This window comes from Diabrotica virgifera, chromosome 10 (genome assembly GCF_917563875.1).
Source record: "Diabrotica virgifera virgifera chromosome 10, PGI_DIABVI_V3a".
Lineage (NCBI taxonomy): Eukaryota > Metazoa > Arthropoda > Insecta > Coleoptera > Chrysomelidae > Diabrotica > Diabrotica virgifera.
Genome location: NC_065452.1, coordinates 13,986,637 through 14,007,024, shown reverse-complemented (window position 1 = coordinate 14,007,024; position 20,388 = coordinate 13,986,637). Strand labels below are relative to the sequence as shown.

Below are 20,388 nucleotides of genomic sequence, written 5' to 3'. Positions count from 1 at the left end.
TTCTACTGTGTTTCTTTTGTTCTCGCTTACTAGTTTTCGTCTACTTTCCATTAATTTAACTGTCCCGCTACTTAATCTATTTTCTTTTGTTGTTAGTTTTTTGGCAGTTTTCATTCCCGCTTCCAAGAGTTTTTTTTTTCATTTCTTCATTAATCTTATTAATTTCTGACTCTTCCTTTGCTACTTGTTGTTTATAGTTTTCCCTTAAAGTCTGTCTATATTCTTCTGCGTTTTGTCTTATTCTGCTATGGTCAATAGCCGTTGGTTTTCTTCTAGATTTCTGCGTCTCTAGTTTGCTTATTTCTATTTTGGCTCGTAGCATGCGGTGGTCGCTGCCAGTTGAGAATTTATTAAGTGCAGTTACGTCTTCGAAGATTTGTTAATTTGGCAGAGGAAGTAGTCTATTTCATTTTTTGTCACCCCATTTGGGGGAGACCCATGTCCATTTTCGGTTTGGCTTCTTATTAAAGTATGTATTTATTGCATGAAGGTTTTGTTGTTCCAAATATTATAGTAGTCTTTCACCCCTAATATTCCTTTATCCAAGTCCGTAGTTTCCTATTTTGTTTTCTGAATCTTCCATTTTCTTTCCGATTTTTGCGTTAAAATCTCCCATAACGATTGTTGTTTTTATATTTTTGTCTTCCATTGCTGTGGTGATGTCATCATAAAAGTTAACAATTTCTTCCTCATCGTCATCATGTGTTGTTGTTGGAGCATATACTTGTATTAGTTTCATTCTTGTCTTCCTGTTAATTTCTAGTATGATATATCCTAGCAGGATTGTTAGGTAGTTCTACTGCAATATATTTTTCGTAAAAAAAAGAAAAGTTTTTTATTTCAGATGTTCTAAATTCAACCTTAACCCGGCATTGGTCGCTATATGAGATTTTCTCTCACGGTTTCAGAATATTGCACACAACTTTTTCCCTGGTAAATTACACATGCTGTAGTTCCTTCTAGTCTCATAATTATCCTTCCTCTAAAATCGAATAGACTGGTCTGCTGAAATGGTGGTTCAGCTGATTTTGTACGGCCCGATTGTTCAGTGCGCTTGGGTATTAGTACAAATTTGAAATTTATATTGAAATATTAAAATTATTATTATTTCTACATTTTTAAATTACAGTAAAGGAACAAGGGCATCAACAGTCACATTGTGTAAAGCTAATAATAACTTTATTATCTAAGTTTAAAATATATTTTGATAATTTTATTTCGTAAAAAACAGCAAAATTTGGATGTGTGAGACAAAATCTCACGCGCAACCACTCGCGTAATTGTCAATCTAGCGACCAATGCCGGGTTAAAGAAAAAAAGAACAAACAAACATTTTTTCCACCTACCTCTACCGAAAGTATACTTTTCCGGACCTGATTTTAGGGAGCAAAGTTGTACTTTTCCTCCCTAGGGAGGAAAATATTTTTCCTCCCTAGGGAGGAAAAGTAAAAGTGACGTCATGGTATTTCATTCATGAAATATAACTTATTGACGTCCTGTACAATATCTATTTTCTATTACGTAAGTATCTATAGATTTTAACGTTTATTTAAAAACACTCTGTATTTTGCAGAATGGTAAAAAATAGTAAATTGTTATTCTGATTTAACAATGTTTACATTAATAATTTGACTTATATTATATTTGACAGTTGACACTTATAATGTACCTACTTGTTAGTTTTAGTTCTAATAAATTTTGTTGGTTAGTTACATAAATAAATTAAGTAAAAATAAAAAAATGACTTGTTATTTGAGGAAGGTGGAAAAACCATATGTATAACATGGGAGTAAAGTGCCTTTTCCTCCCTTGAATGATTACTGCCCTCCGCTACGCGTCGGGCAGTAAACTTCATTCTCGGGAGGAAAAATAGCACTTTCCTCCCTTGTTATACAAATAGCTATTTCATTACGACTAAAATTGTAATTTTAAAATTATGCGTTAATTTTGGCGCCCAGTGTATTTTTCGCTGTTGGACAAACCGAAAACAAATATTTTCAAATAAATCTAGTAGTCCACGTTACGGGTCAACAGAGGTACCATGAGTATATCACAAGTCATTCGTTTTGCAGGTTATTCACTTTTAAATCGCCATGTTGGTATTTTCCACCACACTTATCTTCTAATTATAATATAATCTCTTCTTATATTTTTTAAATGTTTGATTTGTGTACTATCAGTGAAAACGTTGAACTTTTATTCAAGATTTTTTGACTTTATTCTCTGCATGATATGCGACAACGAACATAGATAGATCTTCTTATTGTGCTTATCTGCGACGAATGTTGGTGATCATCATGGAAATCTTAATCGTATTTGCAGCAGCGCGGAAAAGCTGCACATATGTTGTGTTGAACCAGGGCCGTGCCGTGCTATGATGCGGCGAGGCAGCCGCATCCGGCGGCATCACAAGGGGGGCGGTATAATCAGTAAAATAAATAAAATTGTCAGATTGTGTAAAAATGTTGTCAGAAACTATAGAAAAACTTAAAAGTTACAGACAATATGGCTAATGACCAAATGAAAATTTAATGAGCTAGGAGAAAAAAGCGTTTATTTGACTACGAAAAATCTGGTGGACGAGCTCTTAACAGATGAAGCTAAATTTAAAATAATTTTGTTCATTTATATTTTAGATACTGCCGTTAATTCTTTCATTGATCGATTTTCGCTTCTAGAAACTCATAATAAAATTTTTTAATTTTTATATGATATTTTTAAATTGAGGGAAGTAGATGATGAAACACTAGAAAACTATTGTATGAATCTTCATTCAATACTTTTAATAGAAAAAAAATCTGATGATATCTAAAAGAATTGCGTGATATATTTCAAATCATACCATACTCTATGAAACCTTTAGAGGTTTTGAACTATTTGTGCCAAAATGACCAAATTTCTTTATACCCAAATGTAGTTGTAAACTAAGAATTTTATTAACACTCCCTGTCTCGGTAACTAGTGGGTAAAGAAGTTTTTCATAATTAAAAATTATTTACAAAGCTCCATAAGACAAACAAAACTAAAAGATTTAGCACTTATTTCAATAGAGTTCTCACTAAGTCTTATGGAGCTTCGTAAATAATTTTTAATTATGAAAAACTAATCTTTAATTATGAAAAAATCTAGTCTAGCTGCTACACCTATCAATCTCCACTAGACTACATCAATCTGATTGACGGTTTGCCAAAAGTAAAGTCAGAAGGGTAAAATTATAATTTTTGTAAATGTTACTTAAGACCATAGGCTCAAAATTTGCTTGCAATGCTTTTTAAATGCATTCATTTTTTTCGAATTCTTAAAAACTAATCAATATTTTTGAAAAATTTAAACGCAGATTGAAATATTACATTATTACCGAGGGTCTAAAATCCCTTAGAATAAACAAAAGGTTTCTTTTGAATAAGATATTTAAAATTAAAAATTACACTCAATTTTCTCTTTTTTTTTCACCCTGTAACCTATTCAAATAAACATTATAGACTTTCAGGGACTTTCAGCCCTTGATAATAATGTAATCTTTTATTCTGCATTTAAATTTTTCAAAAATACTAATTAGTTTTCTCAGGATTCGAAAAAAAAATGAATGCATTTAAAAAGCATTGCAAGCAAATTTTGCGCCTACCCACTTAATGTAGTGTTAATACATATTTAATTTAATTTAAAGTATGTTTTGTTTTTAAAATAAAAGTTTTCGTTAAGTTTTAATAATATTTAATCATCATATTGAAAAGATGTACCGCACGGCTCTGTGTTGAAATAGGTTCTGAGGTTTTTTAACCAGGGCCCTGATTCTAAATCAAATTTCGACCAAAAACAAGTCGCTTTCAATATGGCGACGGTTGAAATGCGATTGTGCGAGCCTTGTGGATTTTAGTTGAACTAACGAAGTGACGTCATGAAATAGCGACTATCGAAATTAATAGCGACTTTAAAAAGGGTGTTGATATTATAAGGGAGAGATTAAATGTCCAGCAAACGACGGCACTGTTGCCAGATTTACCTTTTTCCTATTAGCGGGAATTTTAAAATTAGTGTAATGCCACTTTGGTTTTAAAAGAGAGTTCTGTATTCTTAAATTTATAACCTTACTTTTACAAGTAATTAGGATTATTTTATTTAAATGTAAATATTGAAACAAGTATTGTACTGTGTCATAATTTAAAACTCATGTTGCAGTATTTTGAAAAAAAAAAAAATGAAGCTCAAAAGAAATATACTTATACAGTACAAATTATTTTTTAATGGGAATGGAAATTTACGATTTCAAAGGTGAAAATGTGTTGGGATAGTATAGATGGACACTTTTTTATTTTAGTATTAAGTGGTTACATAATTATTCAGAATATTAATAAAATTACTAGTAATTTGAATTAGTTTTAATATGTATTATAATAGTATTAATTCTCATCATGTATCTGGCTAAATAGCTAAGCGCTAAAGCCGCAAAATAAAAAAAACATTCTTAGTGGCCTAGCACCTTTACTTTGCCTGGGGGCGAGGCGAGTTAATAAATTCTATTTTCTTATTGCAGTCATTTTGTGACGGCTTAAGAAGTTACATAAATGATGTCTTTAGGCTGTGAAATTTTAACCGTAGAAAGACATCTTCATAGAAAAAAGTGGACATCTTTATGACTTGTATTTACATGATATAGGGCTTTTCACTCCGTCATTTGTTTCGAGCTTCTGTCATGTGTTGTCTAATATTAATATATCTATGTCATATGTTATTGATATTGCCAATGATACAAACCACAGACGTATGACGTAGATATATTAATATTATGTGACACTTGACCGAAGCTCGAAACAAATGACAATCGATGAAAAGCCCTATTCAATAGGGCATTTCATTCACAGTCATTTGTTTCGAGCTTCTGTCATGTGTCACATAATATTAATATATCTATGTTGTACATTATTGGTATATACCAATGATACAAACCAAAGACGTATGACGTAGATACATTAATATTATGTGACTCATGACAGAAGCTCGAAACAAATGACAATCGATGAAAAGCCCTATTGGCGTCTGCATATCAGGATCCAGTAATACTATATTATTTATCTATGATCAGGATATTGCTGGGTGTACACAAGTAAACAACACTTTTTTGATTAAAAGGTTTATTTCATTAAATCAAAACTTACATGGATACAATTTAAATAAGATATTTTTCTATTTAAGGCAATATAATAGGCGATATATATTTTAGTATAACTCTCCTACATTAACAAGCTTTAACACATTCAGTGGCCATGACGTAGCATCACGAAGGTTTTACCGAAGGTACTTTTTTACGACACATAAGTTATGTGAGTAGTACTGTGTAACTAAATAAATGATTTAACTATGTGGTACCAGCCAAGTGGAGCTTGTTCGAGATGGGTACCAAACGTGTTAATCTGGTCATGCACAGAGACTTATACTATAATATGTTATATCTCATATTGCTCACTATTGTAATGAGTGAGCCTGCATACACGAACTAATATATTATTATGGTTCTGTGTATGCAGGCTCACTCATTACTACTGTAGTGAACAATATGAGATGTAATATTATGAGATATACCTATTATATATTATGGTATAGCTCTCCATGAGTGCCAAGTTTTAAACTTAACTGATAACAACTAATGGATACCCTTTTATCCAAAATTTTATGAAAATTTTGAATGGTCATATTGGTATTAATTCCACAACCCCTTCCTATAACAATAGGCCCATTGTTGGATGTTATTGCAGTAGTTCTACTGGAAATACTTACTAAAATTGTATGTATCTGCATCACTTAGAAGTCTACCCAAAAAGCTATTAATACTCTCTAAACCATCATTAATACATCTTGTATACATAATAGGATTTTTTTCAGAATCAGATATTTTATTAAGATTTACTTACCATGCCTTATCTATGTGCCAGGCACTTAACAGTCTATTAGGAGCAATACCCATTACATTTGACGAGGCGTTGTAAAAGGTGTCGCTTATGCCTGATATGAAAACATTTGACTATAATACCAACACAGACATGTATTTAAAAAAATTGGTAAATTAAAGTAGGTATCTTTTCTATTTGAAAATAAGAAAGCAGTACAAAATCCATTCCCAAATTCATCTTTTACTAATACTGTCATAAGTTCAAAGTCATAGGAATTGAGCCCATGAGTTCCATCGATTGCGATACAGGATTTACCAAACTTAATTAACATTTCCTTTTGGCACAGTATTAAGGAAAATAAGACAAAAATCATAAATGTTAAATTCAGAATGAATATCCATTAGTATGCCCTGTTGTTTGTAAAATAATATTGGACATAAGTCTGTAAGCATTCAACCCAAAAATAAACACTGGTTGCATCATCATTGTACATATACCCATTTTAATGTTTGTGATATCTTTTCTTTGTAAGTAAATCAATTCTTTTTAATTCGCCTCCTATGCTATTATGCTATCCTGAACAGTCTGAAGTTTACTGAAAAAGTAAAATATAGTTATAGGAGAATCAAACACACTAGTTTGAAATTGTAAACTGTAGTAAATATTTATGAGTAATATTTAAAAAGTGGTTTAGTGGTAACATTCTTGTTTTAAATTATATTGTGTATATCGATGGCGGAAAGGCAGGACCTCATAACTGAAAAATTTGTATAAAATGAGTTATTCGGTTTTCGCTTTAGAATAAGTGTATCAGCACCTATTAAACAGCTTTTAGAGCTGGGAAAGCCTTTTGGAAGCCTTCCAGAAACTTTCCCAGCTGTAATCGCTGTTTAATAGCTGCAGATACACTTATTCTAAAGCGAAAACTGAAGTAACTCATGTTATAAAAATTTTTCAGTTACGAAGTCCTGCCTTTCCGCTGTCGATATGCAAATATTTTACTTACATTTTTGAAGAAAGTCTCAAAATAAACTTTGAAGAGATATTTATCTGATTTTGGTATTTATGTAAGTGCTCTATATCATCCTCATGCCCGTAATGTGTTTTAAAATAGTTTCAATATTTTTAGATACTATTATTCGACTAGTACACCAAATAAACATTTTGCAGGATCCTTGGGATTTTAAAGCTCTTTCTCTATCTTGTTTTGTAAAATAATTTTTTGAGGATCACATACATATACATTCATAATAAGATGTTTCATGTTCTTGTACTCTTTGTTCTCTTCCTGTGCCATCCATACAGTGCAAATCTAAAAAAAACAACATATCATGTGATTACATGGGCAGTTATACTACTTACAGCTTACTTTGTATCTAATCTATTATCTAGTATTACTCTATTAGTATCTACCCACATAAAACTATCTTTGAAATCTAAATTTTTGATATCAACATCAACCTTAATACTTAAAAATTAAATAATAATGTGGAAGTTACACGTACCTACCTAAAAGTTTTTGAATTGCAATTTTATCAACTGGAAAGACTGCAACATAATGAGTTTGAAATTATGACACAGCACAATATTTATTGTTTCAATTTACATGTAAATAAAATAATAATAATAATCCTAATCACTTGTAAAAGTAAGGTTAAGATTTTTGACTTGAGAAAACAGAACTGTCAAATTTAAAACAAACCTGCTATAAAATTTTAAAATTCCCGCTAAAAGGAATCTGGCAACATTGCCGTCGTTTGCTGGACATTTAATCTCTCCCATATTATAATTTCGACTGTCGAAATTATTCGACACGGAGATGAATGAATGGCCAAAAGCGAGGTTAGGTTTAGTTTAGATGTGTTTTGTTTATTTCTTGCAAGGAAAACTAAAAGGTATTATAATATAGCTGGGTTTAATTGAAATTTGCTTGTTTTGAGGAATTAGATAAAATAGTATTAAATTAGAAATATAATAATTGAGAATGTCCACAACATGAATCATCAACTCAATGAAAGATGTAAGTATGTAAGGTAATAATCTGGGAAAATTAGTAAAAAACAAGGAAAATTAATTACCAGCTGGACATGCTGAAATCAAATCTTAAGATTTCCTATATTAGTAATATAGCTGTGCAAAGTCCACAGAAAGTGTGCTATTTTGTTTATAAACAAATTAGCGCTCCGAAATCTTTTTTTTTTTATTATTGCTGTATAACTCCGAAAATTTTAACTTTAAACCAAAACACTCACATAAAAATTGACAGTAATTTAATTCTGCACATTGATAATTTATTCCAATTTCCTTCGACGGAAATTTTCCTCGGAAAATTCGGGTTTTCCAAACAAAATCTTTAATTTTCAACTAAAATTTGAGGGAAGTAATTATTTATCAATAATTAAATAATTTGGTGACAGTGACATAAATCTTTTTTGTTATGAGTGTCTTGAAGATATGAAAATTTGTATGTACAAAGAGGACCGGAATTAAAAGGTATCTAATGGTTCAAAGATTAAAATCCTATTGTTTATAACTCTGTCGCAAATGCCGGTCAAATTTGACCGGTTATACCTGGAATCAGTCCTCGCATTCAATTTGTTTTTCTTCGAAAAGGACACAGCCCTTTTCAACAGCGTTAACTTAATTTAATTTAATCTAATATTTTCTGAGGGGTTCTATTTGTTTATAAGCCAAAAAATTGTTTCTTTATAACATTCATGAGACCGCTCAAATGGTCCAATTTCAATCCTGTAAGGTACGTTGAATAGGTATAGTGCTTTTTTATACGAAAATCATAGTTATTCTGGTGTATCATAATCTTCCTGGTTATTATTTCGACCGAATTTTTTTAATTAACATTTTAATTATTGCTAAACTATTGGTTAGATTGTCGCCGGTCTCCTGATATACAGAGAGGGGCTAAATTATGGAATAAATTCATTTTCTCTAAAATGGACGATTTTAGAGAAAAATCCCGAAACAGGTCGATTTTTATTTTTAAATTAAATTTCTTGGCATATATTTCAAACTAGTGACATCATCCATCCGAGCGTGATGACGTAATCGATTATTTTTTTAAATAGGCATAGGGGTTCGTGTTGTAGCTCATTTACAAAGGCGTTCAATTCTCTATTCAGTATTATAAACATTAATATCATTATTTATACAGGGAGACCAAAAAAATTTTTTGAATTAAATTAATTGACGCAAGAAGAAGAATGCATGTAATTTATTTAACTCAAAATACATTCTATTGCTGTCAGACAATAGAAAAAATGTTTATTTTGCAAATAAACATTGCTTTTAGCTTAAATTAAATGTTCAAACTGCCAATAGGTAGGAGGGAGGCTGTTTGTGATTTAATTTAAGCGAAAAGAAATGTTTATTTGTGAAATAAACCTTTTTTTCATTTTCTGACAGCAGTACAATGTATTTTGAGTTAAATAAATTACATACATTCTTCTTTTTGCGCCAATTAATTTAATTCAAAAATTTTTTTTGGCAACCCTGTATAAATACTCAATGATATTAATGTTTATATTACTGAATAGAGAATTGAATAGAGAAACGCCCTTTCAAATGACCTACCACACGACCCCTATTCCCATTAACAAAATTATCGATTACGTCATCACGCTCAGATAGATGACGTCACTAGTATGAAATATATGCCAAAAAATTGTAATTTAAAAATAAAAATTGACCTCTTTCCGGATTTTGCTCCAAAATCGTCCGTTTTAAAGAAATGAATTTATTCCATAATTTAGCCCCTCTGTATAATCTACTATAATAAATCTTTCATGTCATCAATTATTTAATTATTGATAAATAATTAGGTACTTCCCTAAAATTTTAATTGAAAATTGCAGATTTTTTGGAAAAATCCCATTTTCTGAGTAAAATTTTTGTTGAAGGAAATCGGAAAAAAAATAACTTTGTGCAGAACTAAATTACGGTGAATTTTTATTTGAGTGTTTTTGGCTCAAAGGAAAAATTTTAGGAGTTACAGACCACTAATTGAAAAAAAAAGAAGATTTAGGAGTGCTAATTTGTTTATAAATAAAATAACACACTTTCTGCGGACTTGTCATACCCCATATTACTAATATATGCAATCTTAAGATTCGATTTTAGCAATAAAATAGCTGGTAAATAATGTTTCCCAAAAATGGCATTTTTTCGATAATTTTCCCAGACTATCAACAAATTCCAATAAACCGAAGCGCCAACCCAAATTCTGAGCAGTCTCAACATGATAAGGTTAATATCCCCAGTTATAACTAATATCGAAATGAATAAGAATCGCTATACTCTGCGGCTGTCATGGCGGTGTCGAAATGAAATTGCGACTGTCGAAATGAATTAGAATCAGGGCCCAGGATGATTGTCTTCTTCGTGGATCTCGCTTTCCAAATATTTTTTCGTGCAGGATGGCTTGTAGGGGGCATATCTGGATTCATTTCGCATATTGTGTCAGAAGTACTGTAGCTTTCGAGATTTGATGCTTTCTTCTTCAGTATTTTGAGGACGTCTCTCATGTGTGAATTTCAATGCCCGAGCCAAGCCCCCGCCAGAGAAAGATTCTAAGTGAGCTACTTCTCCTTGGATGTGTCCCGTTTTTTCAAGTTTATGATTTGGTCACCCTAATACCCGCGAAACTGATTAGATTAGTATTAGTAGTAAGAATGACTTTGAATAGCACACGAAATCATGTAGTATGGAGAGGATTCTAACAAAAGCAAGAAAAGATTCAAGAGATGTTATAAAAAGATTAGAAAAGGAGGTAAAATATTTTTTACCTAGAAATAAACAAGGAAAAGTCAAAGTACATTATACTCGGAGATGCAGAGCAAAAAGAAGAGAGACAGTGTACTTTCATATCTAATGAATCAAGGGAATATAATTTCGAGAGAGCGGTCCATTTTATACAGGGTGTTTCAATGGGAAACGGAAATACTTAAATGGTGAATAGAGGTCACTGAGACGGTTCTAGATATACCACATTTATTGCCACACCGATTTTTATAACCGAGTTACAGGGTGTTTTATCGATTTTGCCCATTTTTTTCTGGACCCATAACTTTAGAACGACTCTGTATATTTTTTTGATATTTGGTGCACATATGTCTCATTTACAACACAACCCATCCAACTACTAATCACAAGAAAAATCCAGGTCCGGACTAAAAAAAAATATAAATTCTTTGTGACCTTGAAACAAAACCCTGTATATTGAAATTTTTAAAATCCGTTTACATATTTGAAAAGAGCACAAAAAACTAAGTTTAATGGTTCGCTTAAATTTTTCGGCCAGACAATTTAATGACTTTAATTTTGAAATAATATTTAAGTTTTTAAGAACTCTTAAATTAAAAAGCAGGTATTATTAACTTTTAATAATAAATTATTAAGGTTAATGAACAAATATTTATTCTAAAAATAATCAATACTTATTTACTACATTAAAATGATACTACATAAAGTAATTGTGACTTTGAAACAACACCCTGTATTTGAAATTTTCTAAATTGGTTTTCACATTTGAAAAGAGCACAAAAAACTGAGTTTATACCTTTGCTTTAACTTTTTGCGCAGAAAATTTAATGACTTTAATTTTGAAATTAATTATATTTAAATTTTTTAGAACTCTGAGATTAAAAAGCAGGTATTAATAACGGTTAATAATAAATTAATAAAGTTAATGACTAAATACTTATTTTAAAAATAATTTTTACTTACTTATTACATTGGAACGACCCACATACTAATTACAACAAAAATCCAGATCCAAATTAACCCAAACAATTTAAAGTAATAGTGAGTTTGAAAAAACACCCTGTATATTGAAATTTTCAAAGTCCGTTTGAACATTTGAAAAGAGCACAAAAAACTAAGATTAATGGTTTGGTTCCATTTTTTTGCGCAGATGACAGATGTAATTTAATGACTTTAATTTTGAAATTATGCCGAAATTTTTTAAGAACTCTGAGAACTCCAACAAAAATTTCGATATAATTTTAAAAGTAATTTAAATGTTTAAAAGGATTTTGAAAATTTCAATATACATTGTGTTTTTCAAGGAGACTATTACATTATATTTTTTTGTTAATCCGGATCTGGATTTTTCTTTTGATTAGTAAATGCGTCGTTTCAATGTAGTAAATGATTACTGATTACGTTTAAAATGAGTATCTTGTACTATCGGCACAATCTGGCAACCCTGTAAGTTGTGAAGTAAGGCACTAATACGTCAACGCGGATGGCCGATGGCAGATCTCATCTCTTCTACTGACTGTATTGTATTGAGTTCAATAAACCTGAGAAAGTGCAAGAACCCTTTTACTTACTTAACAGAACATATCTAGTCATTAACTTATTATTAAGATAAGTACATAATACCTGATTTTTAATCAGGTTATTTTGAGTTCATTTTAGTTATAAAAAATTTCAATAGATTTAATTTCAAAATTATAGTTATTAAATTATCTGTGCAAAAAATTAAACGAAATTAAATTAAACTCAGTTTGTTGTGCTCGTTTCAAATGTGCTAGCCAATTTAGAAAATTTCAATATACAGGGTTTTGGTTCAAGGTCACAATTACTTTATATTTTTTTGTTAATCCGGACCTGGATTTTTCTTGTGATTAGTAAATGTGTCGTTCCAATGTAGTAAATGATTACTGATTACGTTTAAAATGAGTATCTTGTACTATCGGCACAATCTGGCAACCCTGTAAGTTGTGAAGTAAGGCACTAATACGTCAACGCGGATGGCCGATGGCAGATCTCATCTCTTCTACTGACTGTATTGTATTGAGTTCAATAAACCTGAGAAAGTGCAAGAACCCTTTTACTTACTTAACAGAACATAATATCTAGTCATTAACTTATTATTAAGATAAGTACATAATACCTGATTTTTAATCAGGTTATTTTGAGTTAATTTTAGTTATAAAAAATTTCAATAGATTTAATTTCAAAATTATAGTTATTAAATTATCTGTGCAAAAATTTAACGAAATTAAATTAAACTCAGTTTGTTGTGCTCGTTTCAAATGTGCTAGCCAATTTAGAAAATTTCAATATACAGGGTTTTGGTTCAAGGTCACAATTACTTTATATTTTTTTGTTAATCCGGACCTGGATTTTTCTTGTGATTAGTAAATGTGTCGTTCCAATGTAGTAAATGATTACTGATTACGTTTAAAATGAGTATCTTGTACTATCGGCACAATCTGGCAACCCTGTAAGTTGTGAAGTAAGGCACTAACACGTCAACGCGGATGGCCGATGGCAGATCTCATCTCTTCTACTGACTGTATTGTATTGAGTTCAATAAACCTGAGAAAGTGCAAGAACCCTTTTACTTACTTAACAGAACATATCTAGTCATTAACTTATTATTAAGATAAGTACATAATACCTGATTTTTAATCAGGTTATTTTGAGTTAATTTTAGTTATAAAAAATTTCAATAGATTTAATTTCAAAATTATAGTTATTAAATTACCTATCTGTGCAAAAAATTAAACGAAATTAAATTAAACTCAGTTTGTTGTGCTCGTTTCAAATGTGCTAGCCAATTTGGAAAATTTCAATATACAGGGTGTTGTTTCAAGGTCACAATTACTTTATGTTTTTTTGTTAATCCGGACCTGGATTTTTCTTGTGATTTGTTTTCTTGTGGATCGTTCTGATGTAGTAAATAAGTATTGATTATTTTTAGAATGAGTATTTGTTCATTAACCTTAATAATTTATTATTAAAAGTTAATAATACCTGCTTTTTAATCTAAGTGTTCTTAAAAACGTAAATATTATTTCAAAATTAAAGTCATTAAATTGTCTGGCCGAAAAATTTAAGCGAAGCATTAAACTTAGTTTTTGTGCTCTTTTCAAATATGTAAACGGATTTTAAAAATTTCAATATACAGGGTGTTGTTTCAAGGTCACAAATAATTTTTTTTTAATCCGGACCTGGATTTTTTTTGTGATTAGTAGTTGGTTTGTGTTTTAAATGAGACATGTGTGTACCAAATATCAAAAAAATATACAAGGTGGTTCTAAAGTTATGAGTCGAGAAAGAAATGAGCAAAATCGATAAAACACCCTGTAACTCGGTTATAAAAATCGGTGAGGCAATAAATGTGGTATATCTAGAACCGCGTCAGTGACCTCTATTTACCATTCAAGTATTTCCGTTTCCCAATGAAATACCCTGTATATCTAGGGGTTATTATAGAAGAGATTGGTCAGGAAAGATGGGAACTTAATGTCAGATTGGCAAAGGGAAATAAAAAGATGGAAAACCCAAGACCACTGATGAAATCCAAATATGTATCGAGAAAAATAAAGTTAAGGATATATAAAACGGTAATGAGGCCCACAGTGACGTGTGGACAATGAAAAATGCAAATACGGAGAAATTGGAAAGATGAGAAATGAAAATGCTTAGAGCTGTACCTGGTGTCCCAATAAGAATGGCTCTCGGCCATATCTCAGAAATCGTTTATAGTACAGCTTTGGGGAAAAAATTTATAACAAAAGTTGCCTCGGGAAAAGCCTGGAAATTATTTTCATAATTGTAAGTCCCCCGCTAGAGGGCGTAACTAAATATAAAAAATTTAAAAATCAAAATTTTACAAAATTCGCCTAATGAAAAGGCACTGGAAATCCGATCATCGTATTCTTCATAAAATTCTGCGCATATTTGGTTTCACAAGTTTAAGTCTACCTTTGCAAATAAGAGGTGGGGGTGAGTGGGAACCTTGTTAAGAAAAAATAGCTGTAAGTTCGGTTCTGCTAAATCGAATTTTGCAAACTTGGTCTCGTTGAAAACAGCTCTTTTTTTTCAATGTAAGAGTTATAATTTTGAAACAGCCTAATAAGTAATATGCCAGCTAGGAGGCGCTATTTTATTTTTTTCAGAAATCTAGTTTTGTTTGGAAGATATTAAATACCAGTATGCATTTTTAATCCTGTATTACAAAATAAGACCAAATTAGCAACAGAATAGCGAAAACCGCATGTCGATATCTTTTTCTATCTGGAGATATCTTAAAAAACGTGTAAATTTTAAACATAACTGATGCTATCACCGGTAAACGAAGTTCAGAAAAACAAAGTGGAAGCAAGTAGTGTGCTATGGAAAAAAATTAGAGCTTAGCACTTGCGTAGTGCCGACAGAAGTGAATGCTTCTTATAGATTCGATTATTTTCGGTTCAATTCAATTCGATTCCATTCGATTAGATTTAATTTTATTTAATATATATAAATTACCTATGCCTATAATTTAATTATAGTATATACCCAATTTAATACATAATATATACTAGTGATTTTACCTGTTAATTTTAGGATTAATAAATATAAAGTTACATAAAGCTTTAAATTATCTGTCCAAAATTATCTATCTGGTTAATAAAGTAGCCAATATTTTTTTTCAATTTGGCGAAAAATTTAATAACTTATGAAGTATAGTAAATAATTCGTGTAAACTTGAATCGTAAATAATGCTTGGAAGAGTTGATTTATTATTAGATAGGTACTCCCGTTAAAGGGGAGGCCCTTATACAAAAGTGACCTTTTTAAAGTTGTTAATACATTATTGCTTTTAACCTATATCCTCAAATTGCATTTTTAAACATCTTATTTATTTTATATAATAATAATTAAATTCACTAAATTCAATAAATCTTAAATTTGAAATAAATTTTTTTTTGAAAGTTTGTTAATCCTAAAATTAACGAGTAAAATCACTAGTACAGTTTGTCAAACGTAGCTAAGAATTTAAAAATCTCACAATCGCCATAACGCCTCATGGTGATTGTAAGATTTTGCTAAGTTTGACAAATCATATATAAATTATGTATTAAATTGGGTATATTATATTATATTTCAAATTATAGGCATAATTAGTATATTCTTAAATAAAATTAAATCTAATCGAATGGAATCGAATTGAATCGAACCGATTATAATCGAATCTATAGGAAATATTCACATCTATCTGCACTCTGCGAGTGCTACGCTCCATACTATACTACTTGCTTCCATTTTGATTTCCTGAACTTCGTTTACCGGTGGGTGACAGACAGGGGCGGCTCGTGATAGTACAAGATGGTGAGGCACACTACACTTGAGGAATATTACAGTAGACTCTCTCTATAACGAACACGGGTATTACGAACTTTGGCTTATAACGAGGTATGTCCAACATCTGTGTGCTTACCGAGGCCAGTGCTGTAATAAATTCCACCGCCTGTAACTTCCTTCCTATTTATCTGTCAACCGATATTGAATATCGTAGGAAATTTACAATTTGCGATGGCCAAGTTTCATTGTTGAAGTCGATGATCGACACCTAATAAACTATGTAGGAGGCTTCAAAACATTTCAGTAGTGGTGATATGTACTGTTTTAAGTTCCTTTCGTCATGTAAATCAAATATTAAACAGTATTGTTCATACAAATCTTTATTAGCAATCAAGAAGCTACAACTTACAAGTTACATGACGCTAGCCAGAATGGCGTTACGTCGCTGACATCTGTCTGTCGTTGGTCTTCTTCTTTTACATCCTAAACATAATATATTACATAATATTGTTGTCTGATATAACGAGATCCGCTTATAACGAGGTAATTAGTACGCCATTTCAGCTCTCGTTATAGAGGGAGTTCCCTGTATTATTATGGTTAGCTTTTCTTTAATAGCCGGAAGGTCGATTTTGTGGCGTCATAATGTCACAAAACGGCACCGTATTTATTTTAAGGCTTGCAAACGATATTAAATAACAATTATTTTATTCGCAAAAGAAAGTCGAAAGTTCTAAGTCTATAACATCGTTCATACTCTTTTTAGCTGTTTTTTTAGCTAAAAATAATTAATATGATACCACATATCAAAACAGTGTGAGTCAGATGTTTCGTCCTTTCTTGGTCTCATCAGCGTTGTACAGTCATATTAAGCAAAATTTACATTATATACTACATGACAAGAACGTACAACTGATTTCAGTGGCGTAACCAGCGGGTTTATAGGGGTTATAAGCGCCCCATACCCTTAACATCCTCCTTAATTCCATACCCCCGGAGACCCATACCCCCTTAGGATCATCCTGGTTACGCTGTTGACTGATTCTTTTATTATTAATCACTTGCCAAAATGAAATTATTGTGCGCAATCAATATACCTTCAAACACGTGATAATTTCATTTGGAACCAATCTTATATTGTAAATGTATTGAATATATAGGAAATAAAAACAAGCAAGTAAGCAAATTACTGTTATATTATAAGATTGATTTTTTATGTTAAATAAACTAAGGGTTAAATTTTATTTTTTTGGTTTTTTATATTTTTTATTAAACAGCGTGCTTAAAAGTAAAATGATTATGAAAGAAATCATAATTTCTAATTTTTTTATTAATTTACTTATTTAATTGACATTTGGAAAATGGCATACAGCTAGTCACAGCATGATAACATATTCTAAACATCTAATTATACTAATAGTAAGTAACCAGAGTGTAAGAAGGCCAAGTACACGTAACCAGAACAAACTGCTTTAACAAACTAAAAAAATCAGTAAATAGCCAACTATACGCACGAAAATATTGGCGAGATAAATGAATCCATTGCACTTTATTATATGCTGTTACCGATACTGGCAGTGGTAACGCAGGAGAAATACCTAACTAAAACTGCAAAACCACGCTAGAGGCATATTTTTGCCAGCCTCTGAAAGGATACTTAATCCCGGCTCCAAAAATTATTCTCAGTTTAAATTTTATTGCGGCCGGCCGATCACCGCCAGCTTCGTAATATGCTAGACAAGGACCCATCTGAGGCAGTGCTTCTGCTATAATTTGAGAAAGTGAGAATGAGACGCATATATACTCCCACGTAGGGTAGGTACCTACCGATGTATTTATGAAGAACGCTTAACTACAAAGATACGGGGTCAGGGCCGTACCTACCTATTTTTATTTTTTATCATAAAAATAAAGTTATTAAGTTTTATAATAAAAATTAAGTTATTTAGCAAGTTTCAAAAAGTTCAATTGTATTTAAATAATTGATGATGAAATAACGAAAATAAAGTTATTTAGCAAATTTCAAACAGTTAAATTGTATTTAAAGAATTGATGATGAAATAACGAAATAACGTAAAGAGTCGATTGATATACCGGTGAGACACTGCCTCACCTGCCTCATAGGACTAGCCGCCACTGGTGAAATATCAGTTATGTTTCTAATTTATACGTTTTTTAAGATATCTCGAGATAGAAAAAAGGTATCGACATGAAGTTTTCGCTATTCTGTTGCTAATTTGGTCTAATTTTGTAATACAGGATTAAAAATGCACACTTGTATTTAATATTTTCCAAAGAAAACTAGATTTCTGAAAAAAATAAAATAGCGCCGCCTAGCTGGCATATTACTTACTAGGCTGTTTCGAAATTATAACTCTTGCATTGATGAAAAAGAGCTGTTTCCAACTAGACCAAGTTTGCAAAATTCGATTAAGCAGAACCGGACTTACAGCCATTTTTTCATAACAAGGTTCCCACTCACCCCCACCTCTTATTTTTAAACGCAGACTTAAGCTTGTGAAATCAAATATGCGCAGAATTTTATGAAGAATCCGATGATGGGATTTCTAGTGCCCTTTCATTAGGTAAATTTTGTAAAATTTTGATTTTTTAATTTTTGATATTAAATTACGCCCTCTAGCGGTGGACTTACAATTATGAAAATAATTTCCAGGCTTTTCCCGAGGCAACTTTTGTTATAAATTCTTCCCAAAGTTGTACTATAAACGGTTCCTGAGATATGGCCGAGAGCCATTCTTATTGGGACACCCGGTACATGGACAATGTAAAAACACGGTGAAAGATTGGGTGCGACGAACCAACAGGGAGCTAGAGGAATTGTATAACGAACCAAGCATAAGTCGCTTCATAGAGGCACAGAGAGTGAGATGGTTGAGACACTTAATGATAATGGAGAAGAAAAGGATGCCAAAGATGATCCTAAATCGGGGCCCAATTACGAAAAAAAGGGAAAGGACGACCAAGACAAAGATGGTTTGATAGCGTACGGGAATATCTCAGAAAAGAGGAAATGGATGGTTGGAAAGAAAGGGCAACAAACAAAGAGATGAGTGGAGGAGAATAGTAACTCAATTTAGTAGGCAAGGAGCATGATTGGACAAGAAGCCACCCCACTTGGTACGAATTTTGTAACAAGTATATACAGTAAACTCCCTCTATAACGAGAACTGAAATGGTGGATTAATTACCTCGTTATAAGCGGATCTCGTTATATCAGACAACAATAATATTGTGAATACCACCACCACTGAAATGTTTTGATGCCTCTTAAGTAGATTATTAGGTGTCGATGGTAGACCTCAACAATGAAATTTGGCCATCGTAAATTGTAAATTTCCTATAATATTCAATATCGGTCGATAGATAAACAAGAAGGAAGAAGTTTATTACCGGCGGTGGAATTTATTACAGAACTGGTCTCAATAAACACACAGATGTTGGGCATTCCTGTATACAGGCAGTTATGATATCGCCGCTTCGTAAGAACGTAGGCTTAAGTCGAAATTTGACGAAATTGACTTATTAATGCAGATCTACTAAAAATAAAAGTATCTATCGCGTGAATAAAGACCTATGACGTTAATAATAATAGTCGCTAAGAGATGGCACCAAGTGTCTATATTTGTTTAGCGCGAAATTAGTTAAATACTAACATTTTCGTATGAATACAGACCCAAGTTAGTTACGCCGCAGAATAGCGCAGAATGTGAAGCAATTCGTGTGTTTATTTTTCGTCAAGGACGACCAATCTTATACTTACGATTAGTTTTTGTGTATTTATTTCTCGTCAAGGATGACATCTTATACTTACGATTAGTTTTTGTGAAAATTCTCTCTACAATAAGGACCCTTTTTTAGTTACGTCAGCGTTTTAACAAAGTTAAAGTAAATGTTTCTCAGGAAAAAAGACTCAAATGTAATAGGGGTTAACAAGAACACTTTATAAATTTATCTAGTTATCACAGTTTGTATTTAGATATATTTCTAACAAAATTGTATAGGTAATTTCTTTAAAGTGACAACTTATTAGGAGTTATGCTCATAATCATATCCATAAATTTTAAAATGCCTCTCCTCTAAAATCGTCTTTTTCACTTAAGCCTACGTTCTTGCGAAGCGGCGATATTTATTTATGGCAATCACCACTCCAAAAACTGGTAAAGAAACATATTATTCGATTTCATTTTCCTCGTTATATCCAAAAATGCCTCGTTATGGAGGTGTTATAGTTCAATAGGAATTTCATGGGACATCTAGTGTAGCTCGTTATAAGCGAAACCTCGTAATACCCGTGTTCGTTATAGAGAGTACTGTTACTGTAATTAATGTACTAATTGTATTTTAGCCTTAGTAGGCCTTCAACGCTTGTTGAGCTTTGTAAATA

The 20,388-nt window shown here is 31.5% G+C and overlaps 1 long non-coding RNA gene across 2 annotated transcripts; it reads right to left on the bottom strand.

The window, feature by feature from the left end:
• Positions 1–5,487: 5,487 nt before the first annotated feature.
• Positions 5,488–7,634, bottom strand: LOC126878539 (uncharacterized). Of its 2 annotated transcripts, none has more exons than XR_007695696.1 (3): positions 7,394–7,634; positions 6,895–7,200; positions 5,488–6,483 (listed from the first exon to the last, which is right to left on the bottom strand). It is a non-coding gene; the product is annotated as an uncharacterized LOC126878539 (long non-coding RNA). The 2 variants fall into 2 exon arrangements; XR_007695695.1 differs by having other exon boundaries at positions 7,398–7,633.
• Positions 7,635–20,388: the final 12,754 nt, after the last annotated feature.